Source organism: Mus musculus, chromosome 7 (genome assembly GCF_000001635.26).
Source record: "Mus musculus strain C57BL/6J chromosome 7, GRCm38.p6 C57BL/6J".
NCBI lineage: Eukaryota > Metazoa > Chordata > Mammalia > Rodentia > Muridae > Mus > Mus musculus.
The window spans coordinates 134,020,817-134,035,575 of record NC_000073.6 but is presented as its reverse complement, the minus strand read 5'-3'; the positions used below and the strand labels follow the sequence as shown (position 1 = coordinate 134,035,575).

The 14,759-nt window shown below is 46.1% G+C and overlaps 1 protein-coding gene and 1 long non-coding RNA gene across 4 annotated transcripts in view; one reads left to right on the top strand and one right to left on the bottom strand.

Annotated features, from left to right (window-relative positions):
* Positions 1-12,796, bottom strand: part of Gm39103 — a 29,536-nt gene extending 16,740 nt beyond the window's left edge. For 2 of the 3 annotated variants that reach the window (XR_870012.2, XR_003946885.1), the window contains exons 1-2: positions 12,677-12,796; positions 9,264-9,413 (exon numbers count right to left, since the gene is read on the bottom strand). This is a non-coding gene — a long non-coding RNA (predicted gene, 39103). Of the gene's footprint in view, positions 1-6,398; positions 7,719-9,263; positions 9,414-12,676 lie in introns of those variants that run through there. The other variant, XR_870011.3, reaches the window with a different exon arrangement.
* The window catches only part of Adam12 (a disintegrin and metallopeptidase domain 12 (meltrin alpha)), a 341,899-nt gene that overhangs the window by 189,522 nt on the left and 137,618 nt on the right, over positions 1-14,759 (top strand). The window lies entirely within an intron of this gene.

The window sequence follows — 14,759 nt, the reverse complement described above, 5'->3', positions numbered from 1 at the left end:
TATGCACAAATAAATATGGGTATATGGATTAGTGACTGACCCATATCATAAACCAAGTTCCTCTGATAAATACATTTTCCTTGATTCTTTGAGAGCATATTTATTCTCTGTACAGTAAGACTTAAAAGAGTAAATTCCATTTCTGTAGAAAAAAGCTGGGGTGTGTTTTGAGGCAGGGTCTTACTATCGAGACCAGGCTGGCCTTGATTTGGCAGTGACTCCTCTGTTTCTGCCTCCCGTGCGCCAGGATTACAGACAAGCACCAGGGTCCCTGGCCTGAACATTATTTGTGAAATGACTTTCTCCACTGTAGTCAGCCAGATATTAACACTGCCACTTTTGCAGCAATAACAGCTGCAAATAAAGCATAAATGCTTGCTCAGTCAGGACCAGGGCTTTCGTTTCCATTGCCAATTAAGAAAGTCTGAACTGTTGTTCAGAGGGAGGTTAACGAGTTAACTTCAGCAAACACAGAGAAGAGCTTCCTGTTTAGTGAGGCTAAATTAAGACATCAAGCACTTGAGTTTCACACTGCTTCAGTCCAGATAGCCCCACCCAAGCACAGACTTTGTTTGTTTGTTTGTTTGTTGCTAAAGCTGTTACAATATAGGGTATTTGGTAACTGCTGAATTCTCCCTCTTCTGCGTTACAATCAAGTGTGGACTAACTCTTGACCTTATTATTTATCCTTTGTTATTCCATATTTGCTGATTGGTAACTTGGCTCTACCCTGGGCTCCATTCTTAAATTTCCAAAAAAAAAAAAAAAGTTGTTTACTTCTGAGTTTTAAATAAGTAATTCAAAAGAGCAAAAAACCACTCTGTCCTGATTACAGTCTCCAATCTTCAGCAGGCTCTGGAGGGGACTTGATTAGTCCCAGGTCATTCCTGTGTTTTCTATTTCTTTGTTGTGTGAGCTTAGACAAGCCAGGTATTCACCACATCTGACCTCCATAGAACAGTCAGAATCATGGGCCCTTAGGAACCTCTGTAAATGTTAAAGAAGGCCATGTTTATGAAAGATAATCACCCTTCATTACATGAATCTGGAACTCAGCAAACAGTGACCACTGCCATTGTTTGTTGGTTATAATTGCCATATATTGTTGTATATATGAGCAGTATGCATTCTCTTATTCACTCACCCTAAATTTATTTCCCTTTTTGTACTTATAATCGGATGCTGCCTTCTGCTTACATCCTAGGTAAAGCATTTCTTTATGCCCCCTCAAACTGTCTCACAACACAGCTTCTCCTTTCATAAATGCCCTCCTGCACATTGCCCACAATGCACTTCAGCAGCACGCAGCCATGAATAAACGCTAAGGGCAGCACAGCAGAGGCCCACCTCTCCCTCATTCTGCACTTTAGCACACTCAGTCTCCTAACAAGGCATAAATAAGTGGGGGACTAGGGAGATGGGGTGGGTAAGAGTGCTCACAAGAATGCTGGGCATGGCCACACCTGCACCTGTAGCCCCAGCACTGTGGAAGATGGAGACAAAACATAGCTGGAACTTGGCTTCCAGCCTAGCTTCAAGTTCAGTGAAAGACCCTTTCTATAGAGCAGGTCATTTCACCTACATAGAAAGAAAAATGTCCTTCACTAACCTCTATACTGAAATGAGCACACACAAGTGTGTGTGTTTTTAAAGATTTATTTATTTATTATATGTAAGTACACTGTAGCTGACTTCAGACACTCCAGAAGAGGGCGTCAGATCTCATTACGGATGGTTGTGAGCCACCATGTGGTTGCTGGGATTTGAACCCAGGACCTTCAGAAGAACAGTCGGTGCTCTTACCCACTGAGCCATCTCACCAGCCCTGTGTGTGTATGTTTTTAATGGTGTACATTTTTTAAAATAACTCCACTGTGGTTCTCTGCAAATGGGATGTCACATTCTTCAATGAACAGACCCTTTCCTGCACGAACAGGAGGCACCTTGGGGATTCCTCTCTCTCTGCATCTTCTCCCTGGACTCAGCAGTATATCATGACAACAAGCAGTCCCTTAGCATCCTACCAAAGTAACAACCAACCTCTTAACACTGAGTGTCTCTGTACTGTTGGGGACAATAGGAGATATTCTTCAAAGCCCTTCTGAATTGAGTTTTTAACCCCTATTTATTGTTAAAAGGTCATAGTGTTTAGGCCAGGAGAAAACCGTCATATTTCCTTTACAAACTTTCATGCTTCCCTTACAACTGAAACAAAAGGCCCGAGCTGCACTGTGAGACACGTAACACAGTCCTTAACTCAGCCAGCTGCACACTCTGATGGCAGAGCCCACTGGATGACTCAGAACCTTCTGGAAACCCTCGCAGCATCCTGCCGTTTCTGGTTTGGTACTCTCCATCCTCTTCATATGTCTTAAATTTCATCTAGTGTCTTTATTTAAAATGACAGTAAACTCTATTTTATATCACGTTTAAATGAATCTCCTAAGAGGCCTGGTGATAATTAATTCCACCCTGAAGTATAACAAAGCCAGAAGTTTGACTCATAGCTTTGGCTTTGGGTGGAGAGCACCGTTTACCTCTTTCACTGAAGGCAAAGGCCAATGGGGCTGGGGCTGGGGCTGGGGCTGGGGCTGGGGCTGGGGCTGGGGCTGGGGCTGGGGCTGGGGCGGGGGCGGGGGCGGGGGCGGGGGCGGGGGCGGGGCTGGGGCTGGGGCGGGGGCGGGGGCGGGGCTGGGGCGGGGGCGGGGGCGGGGGCGGGGCTGGGGCTGGGGCTGGGGCTGGGGCTGGGGCTGGGGCTGGGGCTGGGGCTGGGGCGGGGGCGGGGGCGGGGGCGGGGCTGGGGCTGGGGCGGGGGCGGGGCTGGGGCTGGGGAGGGCCTGGCATGCATGGAAATCCATGCTGCTGCTGCTGCAGTTGAATTCTTTCCTTTTTGTTTTTTCTTGCTGAGCTGGGGGTTGAACCTAGGGCCCATGCATGTTCCACAGCCACTGAGATACATCCTGAAAACTCTCCTGTTTTACTTTTTATTTTAGACAGCATCTTCCTAGGTTGCCCAGGCTGCCCTTGAATTTACTCTATAATCAAGTATGGCTGGCCTTAAATTCTTGATACTCCTGCTTCAGCCTCCCAAGTAGCTGCACTACCATCCCTAACTGGTTCTCTTTAGTTTAGAGAGAGAAAGAAAGAGAGAGAGAGAGAGAGAGAGAGAGAGAGAGAGAAAGTAGTGGACACATGAGTATGTATGTGAGTGTGCAGGTATGTGTGCCCATGGAAGCCAAGGGTCAAGCTCTGCCACAATCTACCTCACTTTTAGGATATGTTCCCTGTTTTTGCTAGACTGGCTAGCTACAAAATCCTAGGATTCCTACACACACACACACACACACACAAGCATACCTTTACATGGGTGCTGGACTCAGGTCTCCATGGGTGTGTGCCAAGTACTCCAAACCCAGCCATCTCCCAACTGGCATTCTTTTCTTTGAAGCAATCTGCAGCTGTGTGTGCTTGAGGTCTTAGCTGAGCTAACTCAAGGCATGGTCTGTTTTTTGATGAACCTCCCAGTTCTCTGACCCAAGACCTGGGACCATGGTGACCTAACCCATTGTGAAAGCCATCTGTCGTTATAGGGGACAGGACAGGCATTACTGATGCTAAGTTGCTTAGTGCTTACGCAACACACCAAATGTCAGTTTTCATGACACAGTTTTGTCCACTGACCTTGCAGACACCAGGAGAGACTATTTCGCCCACCTCTGATGTTCCTAGACCTGTCGGGCTTCATCACCCGACACTTGGCCCCGTGGAATTCCATAATCAAAGGGTAGAGAGGCTCCCTATCCCTCTACCAACATAGAGCAGGGTGGCTGGTGGCTGGGCTGATTTTGCCAAGCACCATGAAAAATGGTGCTCTTCTGTGTTTCTGGATGCCACGAGTGGCCCTCTCTGTCCAACCTCCACAGCCCTATGATCCCATCCCATGTAATTCCTAGCTCTTCACTCTCACTCCCCTTCAATGAGATAACTAGGTTAAGCTCAGAACTCCATGTCCCATCCTCAAGTATTTGGACAAGAGAAACCTTGGGGGCACGTATAGACAGTTTCCAAAGCAAGCCCCGTACACACAGAGAGGGAAACACACTCCACACTGGGCTCCTGGCAGTGCTCCCTGCTCTCTTAGAAAACATATGTTTAAAATAAAACCCCTTAGAAAGCTCTTTCTGGTGTTCCAATACTTGGCCTGTTTTGGTTTTTGTTTTCTGAGTCATTATTGTTGTTGCAACTAAATAATAATAATATTTTGCAGAGTTGCCCTGGGAGAAGACAGGCCCCAGATTAGGGGATCCAAAGCTCTCTGCACCTGGCTGTGTGGCCCTTGGGCTTCTGAGTGCTGTCAGCATCTCCCCTAACACAGCTCTCCTCTCCGCTGCAAGTCCACCTCCTTCTGTGTGTGCTCTTTTCTGTTTGCCTTGGCTGTGGATCACTGGGAGGCTATTGTTTTGTTCCATTCTTGTAGGACTACGCCCCTGAGGTGGTCTTGCCTCCCCTGGCTGGGCCTCCTTCCTCCCAGTTCCCCACACTTCTGAGCGAGACTGCTCTGAGTAGTTTGAGGGGTCGGCCTCATCTCTCCTGCTCAGAGGCAGTGAGCGGTGAGGCACTGGGTCTGCTTGGACCTAAAGAAGAAGATTCCACTGGACTCCCTTCTTTCTGATTCACAGCCCATTCTCAGCCTTCCCTGCCATCTCTTTCCCACTATGGCCTCTGCATTTTGCTGTGGAGATTTTAGAGAGAAAGTCAAAGTTACGTGAGGCAGAGGAGAAGCAATATAGAGAGCTTAGGCTATCCTAGAAAGTCACTGTTTGCTGGATCTCCTGAATGGAGAGACAGGGTGCTTCCACACAGGTGCAAAATGCCTTGGGGCCACTTAGGATGATCTTTTTCATTCTATCCTTTCTCCCTGGGTCCCAGAGACACTTTACAAGATACATGATGAACAGGACCATCTTCCACAGCATCATGAACAGTCAGGCTCTCTGTTAAACATAGGCAGATGGTGACTGCATAGATGGAAAGAATTCTCAGGCCCCTCAGAGGCCAGCTCTTGGAAGAGTGTATTTTCTGGGCATAAGCCACACAGCAGCCAGGCAGAAGCACCTCCACAATAACTATGCCTCTCTTAGCAAACAAACTAAATCCCCCAGGCTTGCGCTCACTGATGCCCTGATACAGAGGAGAAACAGCCACATACAACACACACACACACACACACACACATACACACACACACACACACCTCACACACACACACACATACACACACACACACACACCTCACCACCATCACCGATGTTGCTGAGGTGACCACAATTCTATCAGTTATAGACTGGAGGACATGTAGTCTTCTACAAATGGGACACCCTGACAAAGGCCTATGACATCTAGGACATTATTTGAGACAAGAAAACGCAACCTCAGTGGAGGCACAAGAAATGCCGCACAATGCCAAGTGATTTTAACTTTAAAAAATGATGAAAGCATCTTTAAAAACAAAACTTGTTATTTTCAGGAAAAAAAATGAAAGGATAGGTGTGTAAGGGCTCAAGGGGTGAAGGGTGAGGGGTATGGGGGGAGAAGCAGGCAGAGAGAAGCAGGCAGAGGATGCTGTGGGTGATGCTCACACAGGTCTGCAAAGAGATATACTGAAAAAGTACTCGATAGCTTGTATCACTTGTGAATCACAAGGCAGGTGAATTGTATCTCAACACTGCATAAGCTAGGGCAAAGGGACACTGGATAATATGGGAGCAGATCCTGAGGGGACACTGCTGGAAGGCCAAGGGAACTGCTCTGGTAAAGGACGGAGATTCAGCTCCCAGCCCACACTGGGCAGCTCACAATTTCTGTAACTCCAGTTCCAGGGGATCTGGCACCCTCTTCTGATCTTTGAGGTATACAAAGTACACATATAGATATGCGCGCGCACACACACACACACACACACACACACACACACACACACACACCTACACATATAAAAACTGATTTTAAAAAATCCTTACAGTTGCTCTGAGTCTGCTGTGGTGACACAGAGACCAGAGTGGACAGTTAAAGGGATGCTCCCAGGTGGCATATGCTATGGTCTGGGGACAATGGGCCATGATGTGTTTGACTTAATGCTCTCTGGTTTAGAAAACTATGTATTACATTTGCCCAAAACACACACAGACTCACAGAGCCAGAGGGGAGGGAAGAACATGGGTATGAGCCATCTTGTTTTCTGAGATGGAGTCTGTCTGTCTCTCTCTCTCTCTCTCTCTCTCTCTCTCTCTCTCTCTCTCTCTGTCTCTCTCTCTGTGTCTCTCTCTGTCTCTCTCTCTGTGTCTCTCTCTCTGTCTCTCTCTCTGTCTCTCTCTCTCTCTCTCTCTGTGTCTCTCTCTCTGTCTCTCTCTCTCTCTCTGTTAGGAACCAGGCTAACTGGCCAGCCAGCCCTGAAATCTTCCTGTTTCTGCATCTGTGGTGCTGAGATTCCAAGCACAAGCCACTACAATCTGTTGTTTGTTGGTTTGGTTTGGTTTGGTTTGGTTTGGTTTGGTTTGGTTTGGTTTGGTTTGGTTTGGTTTGGTTTGAGATGAGTCTTAGAGCCAGAACTCAGGTCCCCATGCTTGCAAGACAAGGACTTTATCTGAGGAACCATCCCAAAGCTTAAGATGGATCCTACATAGCCACAATGCCACTGTCACACTCAACAAAATGAGCACAAATTCCACAGACTCATCCAATAACTGGCCCAGATTTGAATGTTCAGGGTAGAACAGTGCTCTGTCCTACAGGGGGTTGAAATGTGACTCTTTAGTTTTGGAAACACCCAGGCTTCTGGGAAAAAGAAAGAGCTCTGGTGGTATTTCATCCATTTTCCACACTGATTCAGCTCCCCAGATCTGAATGTGGAGAAATGCCCTTGGTCATAGTTGTTTTCTGGCCTTGGGAAGTGCTGATTAATTCAATAAGCTTTCAGGTGACTGGAGTATTCCTTTCAGGGAACTCTAGAGGGTTACAGAGGCAGATCGCTGTAGATGACATTTTTTAGTCATTAAACGATGCCTCCCTCCCTGCTCAGCATATTTAGCTCTGTTTCCCCCAGACGCATGGAAAGCATTCAGCTCTTAATGAAGAACGTCTTTCTGGAGCGTGTGTTTAGTGGTACACATGATGTCATCCCAACGTCGCATGCAAGATTGTAGTGTGAAAATGAAACCACAAATCTCATCTGAATCTGAGTTTTCTGGGTTCTTCAGAGGAAGTATTTTTCTGTTTTCCTTTTTTTTTTTTTTAAGAAAAGAAAGAGAGAGAGGAAGAGAGAAAAGAACAAATGAACCACTGCGTTTTTCAGGGCTAGGAAGCCAACAAGATTGGAAGCAGGCTGTTTGTTTGCCTGTTTGTTTGTGTGTTTATATGGTTTGTTTTCTGGCCAACATCCATCTGGACAAGGAAACTCTTATTCTAGGGTCAGTACATGGAGTAAGCACCCCCACACACCCACACATCCACCCAGGATATTTTGGGGATGCGGCAGTAGGAAAGGTTACAAGGAAAAGAAATTTGGAGCTGGGAGATAGCTTATTAGGTAAAGTGCTTACTGCATAGCCATAAGGACCTGCTGTATTCAGATCTCCGAGTCCTGAGTAAAAAATGTAATGGTGTGGATCTGTGTATCTGTAGCTCTGGCAGCTGATAAAATGAACCCAGGAGATCATAATCTGTGAACAGTAAATTAGGAAGGAGATTAAGCCTCCTGTTTCCACACACATCTACCCAGGCACATGAGTATACACACACACACACACACACACACACACACACACACTGCCTCTATTTCCAGCTTTTTATAAAGATGTTCCCAGGGTTAGAATGTTAAGTACAGCACACGACTCCAGAGACATCGCAAATAAAAGAAATTACTGTGTGAATCAAATGTGGACCAACTCCCCCTCCCCCCCCTTCCACAGCTTTTAACTGATTTTATGGTTTGAGGCCATGTTGCCTATTGCAGATTTCAATTTCTCACAGCCCTAGAAAACATGGCCATATAGTAAGTTGTCTAACTGACCCCATACAGCCATTAGTATTGGCCTTTTCTACACACAACGAGAGGGCCATAGAACATTCCAGAACACTGTTCTGACTGCACTACTTACGTTCTAGTAGAGAATTAGCTGATAGGATTAGCTACACTTCCATGTTAACCTACAGGACTGGAAGTGAATGCAAACTGGAGGCGCTGGGGGAGGGTGTTCCTTCCATAGCCCATCTAGCAGAGGGAGGCAAGTCAAAGGCCCACTGTGGGAATAATTGATCGTGGGAGCCTTTATCCTGGAAAGAGACCCTACCACGGCCCATTGTTACTGGCCTGGCTTTGGATGGTTCTTCCCCTGGGCTCTAAGCCACATGAGGCCTAAATGCAAAGCTTTGTTCAAGACAGAAAAGAGAAGAAACCGAGAGATTAGCCCAGTCCTTGGAGGTCAATTACAGAAAGGAAGATACACCGGGCTTGAAGATTACAAGTACTCCCTGTAGCTTCTTTAGAGCAAGGAAGACAGAATAGCCCTCCCCAGGAAGACAGAACCCAGCAAGCAGACCTCAGGTGGGATTTATTGTTTTGTTCTACAGTTTTATATTTAATATCCTTTTGTTGTCCCGGAGACACGGACTTCCCTTTTGTAAGTTCTCCTGCAGGCAGCGGTGCATGCTGGCTGCTGGCAGACACAGGGGTTTTCCTAGGATGTCCCAACTCAACTGAGCAGGAAAGCGTGTGTGCCCCACTGATGAGAGCTCTGCACACTCAGGTTCATAGTCAGGGGCCCCGTCTCAGGAAGGGAGGAAACCATCTATTCAAACTGCAGAGGCATTTCTTGGTGGCCTCTGCAAGAGCCCATGAGCAGTTCTGTGGGCTGGTTTAGAAATCTCTAGGATGGAACGGGTGGGGGGGGGGTCCTTTTCTGTCTTGTATCACTCCCTGGCAACGATATCATGGAAATTTGCAGAGCAGAACTCACTTTGAGCAAGCAGAAAGGAACAAATTTGATCTAACACACATTCTGTGAGCTTGGTTCAATGTAGGTCAGTGTCTAAGAGAGCCCAGCTGGCCAGCCTGCACGTCTGCCTGGGAGCTGGCTGGCTGGCTTCCGCCTAGGCCAAGAAACTCCCCCTCAGCCCCGAGCACCAATTAATAAAAGATCCTCTTCATGCAGTGCCGGTGAGGAGAGCGGGCTGAACTGCTTCCAGATTACTGGGAAAAAGCTTACCCAATTGGCGGACCTGAGTGCTCTCCAAGGGTAGCTGGTATGTGGAAGGAACACGTATACCAGACACGCTCGTTCTGAAGCTCAAGGCTGTGTATCCAAGGATTAGAAGGTGTTTGAGCTCCACGCCAGCCAGAGTTACATGATGAGACTCTGTCGCCAAACAAACAAACAAAAGAAGTCAGTTTGATGGTTCCTAACAATTTGCTAAATGTTTCATTAATGCTAGCAATTTAGAAACATTTCCTTGAAGATATCTATAAATATATATATATACATACATATATATATACACACACATATATATACACACATATATATCATATATACATACACATATGTTATATATACGTGTGTGTGTGTGTGTGTGTGTGTATAGTTCTGTATGAACTAAATACCAAATGATAGAATTTTTAAGGGTGAGAGTATCTTATCTCCTCAGGATTTTTGTTGATGTTGATAGCTACTGACTTTAGAGTAATGATAACTTCTACTCCTTCCTCAAACCAGGAAAGCAGTAACAATACAATTACTGTTAATATTATCTGTTACTGTATTTGATATATCTTTCTTATTCTTCATTGTTGTGTGTGTGTGTGTGTGTGTGTGTATGGCATTTGTACATGTTTGTATATCTGTACATATAAGCAGATGCTCCTGTATGTGTGTGTACACATGCATATGGAGGCCACATATCAGTGTCTTCCTCTATCAATCTCTGACTCATTTTTAGGACGGCATCCCTCACTGAACCTGGAGCTCACTGGTTGGCTAGGCTGGCTGTTGGTGAGATCTGGGAATCTCCCTGTCTCCTCCCCCAACCCTGCAATGCCATGCCATGATATTCAGCTTTTACAGAGATGCTGGGGACCCAGGTCCTTCCTCATGCCTGTGTGTCAGCCAGCCACGTCCTCTACTGTGTCTTCTTCGCACTTGCTGGCCTTGCACATGAGATCCGCCTCCCCCTCCTCCCCAGGCTATCTTAAAGCCTAGGTCCCCAGCTGCTAGTGAGCATTTGGGAGATTGTGAAGGCTTGAGGAGGTAAGGCCTGGTTGGAGGGAGTAGATAGTTGAAGACAGGTCTCTAGGGGGATGTTGGCTCTGCTCATCCATTCTCCTTTCTCTCTGACATGAAGACTCTCCCCAACCCCACATGCCTAATAACATTGTACCATTTTGTCCAATAAAATGGGCATGTGTCCAGGGAGTAACATACTGAATTAAACATGTAAGGTCTTATCCGACCCAGGTTTGACTACAGAAACTATGAGGTATTCTATAAATACCAGTGCATGAACTCTTCGAAACCATGAGCCAACATAACCCCTACCTCCTTCAGCTGTCTGTGGGGACTTTAGTCACAGCCATGCAGCAGTAACTAACACACAGCTCACTCAACACACATCTACGGAGCACACACTAACTTGGAAGCACTAGTGTAAGAACCGAGGGGAGAGACAGCCTTTGCCCTGATGGGACTGTACACCTCAGACAAACCCCTGAGCAACTAAGGATCACGCAGGGCCCAGAAGATGGGCAAATAGGAGATGCAGGGTGAGAAAGAAGAGGCAGGAAGGTCACTCTGACACAAGAAGAGGACACTTGTGGAGCTAGGGTTACTGAACGGCCATGGAGAGGAAGAAAGAAGTGCACTGCAGATTCAGACAAGGAGGACACAGGCTTTAGGGAACCAAATGGACCCACAAGGCTCAGCAGAGAGAGAAAGCAAAATGGCCTGGCCATCCACAATAGTCTGGCAGAAGCGGTGTGCACTGTATGCAGGAGAATTCCTTTAAAATATCACCATGGCTTCATAAGATGAGGAGAGAGGACCAGAATGGTACCAAAACAAGTGTGGGACTGTGTTAGACTCCTCTAGCACTTAAATGAGAGAAAGAGTGTGCTGGAACAGAAGATGGGGGATGGGGGGGGTACTGAGGAGAGCTACAGGCTAGTGAGCCATAATTACTCCAGTTTTGTTGGGGCTGAACAGATGGCTCAACAGTTAAGAGCAGGTACTGGTCTTACAATAAGACCTGGGTTTGACTCACAGAACACCAAAGTATGCAATTCAGGACAGGCTGTGTTTCCAGCTCTAGAAATTCAGAAATCTAATGCCCTCTTCTGGCCTCAGAGAGAGAGAGAGACAGAGAGAGAGACAGAGACAGAGAGACAGAGACAGAGACAGAGAGGGAGACGGAGAGAGTGTTTTGCATGTACATAATTAAAAATAATAGTTCCCTTTGTAAATGTACAATGTAGCCAAGAGTGTTTTTAAATGTTTTGAAATATCAAACCTTCGAAAGCAGACACTGCCACCTCTGCTACAAATAAGAACACACCAGCATGGGGAAAGGCCTTGTTCCCAAGGTCACAGAAAAAGAAGCAGAGCCAGGCTGCTCTGTGTGTTTATTTATGACCTATTTTTTTTTTTTTTTGTCTTCCCATGTAAATTGTTATCCCTCAGCACTGTTCCCTCCCAGATACTCACAGAAACCCTTTGGGAACTGAAAGCTAGCCTCATAAGTGACGAGAGACGTCAGAGTGACCCTAGTCCTCTCCGACAGCGCCAGACAGCCTGAAGAGACATATTCCTCAGCTCTAACTCTCCTGCATGTTAGTTGCAGTTTTTCAGTTGGAACATTGTTCCTTGAAAAGACCATCCAAGCCTGGTGTTGGGTAGAAGCGGAGGAAAACATTTTTCTTCACTTACAAGTAGATGTGTACTCAAGGGCTGGGTGTAAGATGTCTTAGCATCCTAACTCCCGAGTAGCTGTGTTGACTTTGGACAGACTTCCTAACATCTCTAAGACTGCTCCTTTGTCTGTAAAAGGTGTCAAATACTGCCTTTGCCGTGTTTCTGTAGCAAGTTAAAGAACTTCAGGTTATGGTATCCCCTTCCCATCAACTGTGTGGGTGCTCGATGACCAGAGGCTCTTAAATGTCACTCATGGAGCAGGGTACCATGCATAATTAAAAATGGATTAAAGGTTGGCTCCATGTTCAAGAGTGCATGCTGCTCCTTCAGAACGCCAGGGCTTCTTTCCCAGCACCCACCTTGGATGGCTTACGGTGTTTGTGACACCAACTCCTCTCCTGGGAATTCAAGGTGAACCTCTCTCCTCTGAGGGTCCTTGCACTCGTGTGGACATATGCCCCTTACACACACACATACACACACACACATAATTTTTAAAAGTAAAAAAAAAAATTAATCTTCAAAAAACAAGTTGACTTGACTTCTGGAATCAAACTCATTTGGTTGTTTTCAGACAATATCTAGGTTGTCTGAAAAGCACAGCTTATAGTTTATTATCAATGTTAGGTAGGCTTGATTTTTTTTTTCAATTACATGACAGTGGCCCATTCTGTAAAGAGTAGTGTCAGCCCTTCCTGCTCTACCACAAATGGCCTCACCTGAACGAGTGTCCTTCAGCTTCACACTGTTCCTCTTGTGCCTTTCAGCTTCAACCCACAGTAAGAAGTCAACACAAACTAGAATCTTTCCTAACTGCTTTCAAAGGCAGTCTTGCCACGTTAAGCATAAGTTGTTCATTTACAGGGAGTTGGGCAGAAAGGCCATAGTAAGACTAAGTAATTTGCATAGCAACAAAAAATGGACTTTGAAATCAAACTACCTACAGGGTGCCAGCTGTGTGACCCTGAGCAAGCTGTTAGCTATTCTGTGTGGCCTCTGGTCGCCAAACAAATGCCTGTCTGCCAAGGGTGTTGCAAACATGAAAATTTGAACATGTGAGGCAGGGGACATAGCTAAGCAGGTAGAGCACTTGCCTAGAATATGTGAGGCCTGGAGTTCAATCCCCCAGCACTGTTTAAAGCAAGCATGGTGGCTTGTGCCTGTAGTCTGGACACAGGAAGTAGAAAGATGAGAAGTTCAAGGTCATTCCCCCTGGGTGGCTAGTCTGGGATGCACAAGGTCCTGCTTGAACAACACATACATTTGCAAATGCAGATATAATGACTTGGCTTTGTAAAAGCCTAGTGGATGCCACCTGCTGCTACTGATAGTGGTAATAGTATTTTTTTTCTTCAAAGAAAAGTACTAAAGCCTGAGAAACCCCACTGTTTGCCCAGGTCCACAGAGCACTGGAAGCAGGTGGTCTAGCTCTGACCTTGTGATCCTTTCCCAGAGAAGGGGCCATTGGGCTTACCTGTGAAAATAGCTAATTGCCTTTCCAACTTTTCTATTCTATCCGTAGCCCATCTCCCCCCAGCTGCATTACTTAAATTGGACAATTCTCATACAGTGAAGACAGCCCACATTCAAGACTTTCAAATAACATGTGATCATTTCAAGGAAGTGACAGTTGCCCTAGGACTTAGGCTTTCACGGGAGAAGTGAGGATTAGAAAGAAGGCATTTTCATCTGTGTCTACATCTTGGCTGGACAGAGGGTTGACAAATGAGTCCAGTGACATTAATTCTGATTGTCAGCTTGATGGGACCTAAAGCTACCCTGGAGGTAAGCTTCAGGGCACGGTGGTGAGGAATTATCTAGATTAGGTTAGCCTCCGGGCCTGCGTCTAAGGTTAGGTATCCAGGTTAATTGAGGTGGGAAGACCTGTTCTAATGGTGGCCTGAGGCCCCAGACTGGATACGCTGGGAAAAATCAAGCCAAATACCAGCATCTGCTTCTCTTTGCTGACTGTGACTGCAGCTTGTCCAGCTGCCCCAAGCTTTTCCATCTCACCGGTGTTCCCTGCCGTGATGTGTATCCTCAAACCGCCAGCCAAAGCTAAGCTTTTCTCACTAGGAACATCGTTGGGGAATTTTATCACAGCAACAGGAAAGGTAACTAAAGCCAGTCTCGTGACTTGAGAGAGGCTTCTGCTGAGGTGACGCTGATACCATGGCATATGAGAGTAGCTGAAGAGAGCCATCCTAAAGACAGCGACGGCATCAGCTCTCTGTGTACAGATAGATGCCCCCGCTTTGATCCAAAATTCTGCACATTTGTCACTTACAGAGGCAGTACATTGAGAAATTATTTGGGAAAAAAAAAAAACCCAAACTTTAATTGTCCCATACAGCTTTCAAAATGCTGTATCAACAGTTTTATTTCTAATAGTTCCTAGAAACTAAGAGAGAAAGATCTGAGCAAAGAGAACTTTGTTGTTGTTGTTGTTGTTGTTCCAGAAAAGAAGTCGCAACATGTTTTGATATTTTGAGCATTTTAGTAAATAGAGAACAGCAAGTGAAAAGGAACAGAGCGCCATATTGTTTTTACAAACGTACAGTGCTGAATAGAATCCCAAAATGCTGAAATACTTAAAAATCGCCTGGATTTTGTGGATAAATTGAACTGAGCGCAGAAGGGCATCCTGGCCATCCTTGGCCACATGCTCACTCCAGCGGACCAGATGCACTTCTGGGATGAGGCTGACAGGTGCTCTGTTTCAGACCTTCAGGACTATGGGGTGACAGTGCCTCCTAGGAAGGCTGTGTGGACCAGTGGTTAGAGGGGATAGTCTTTGGAACC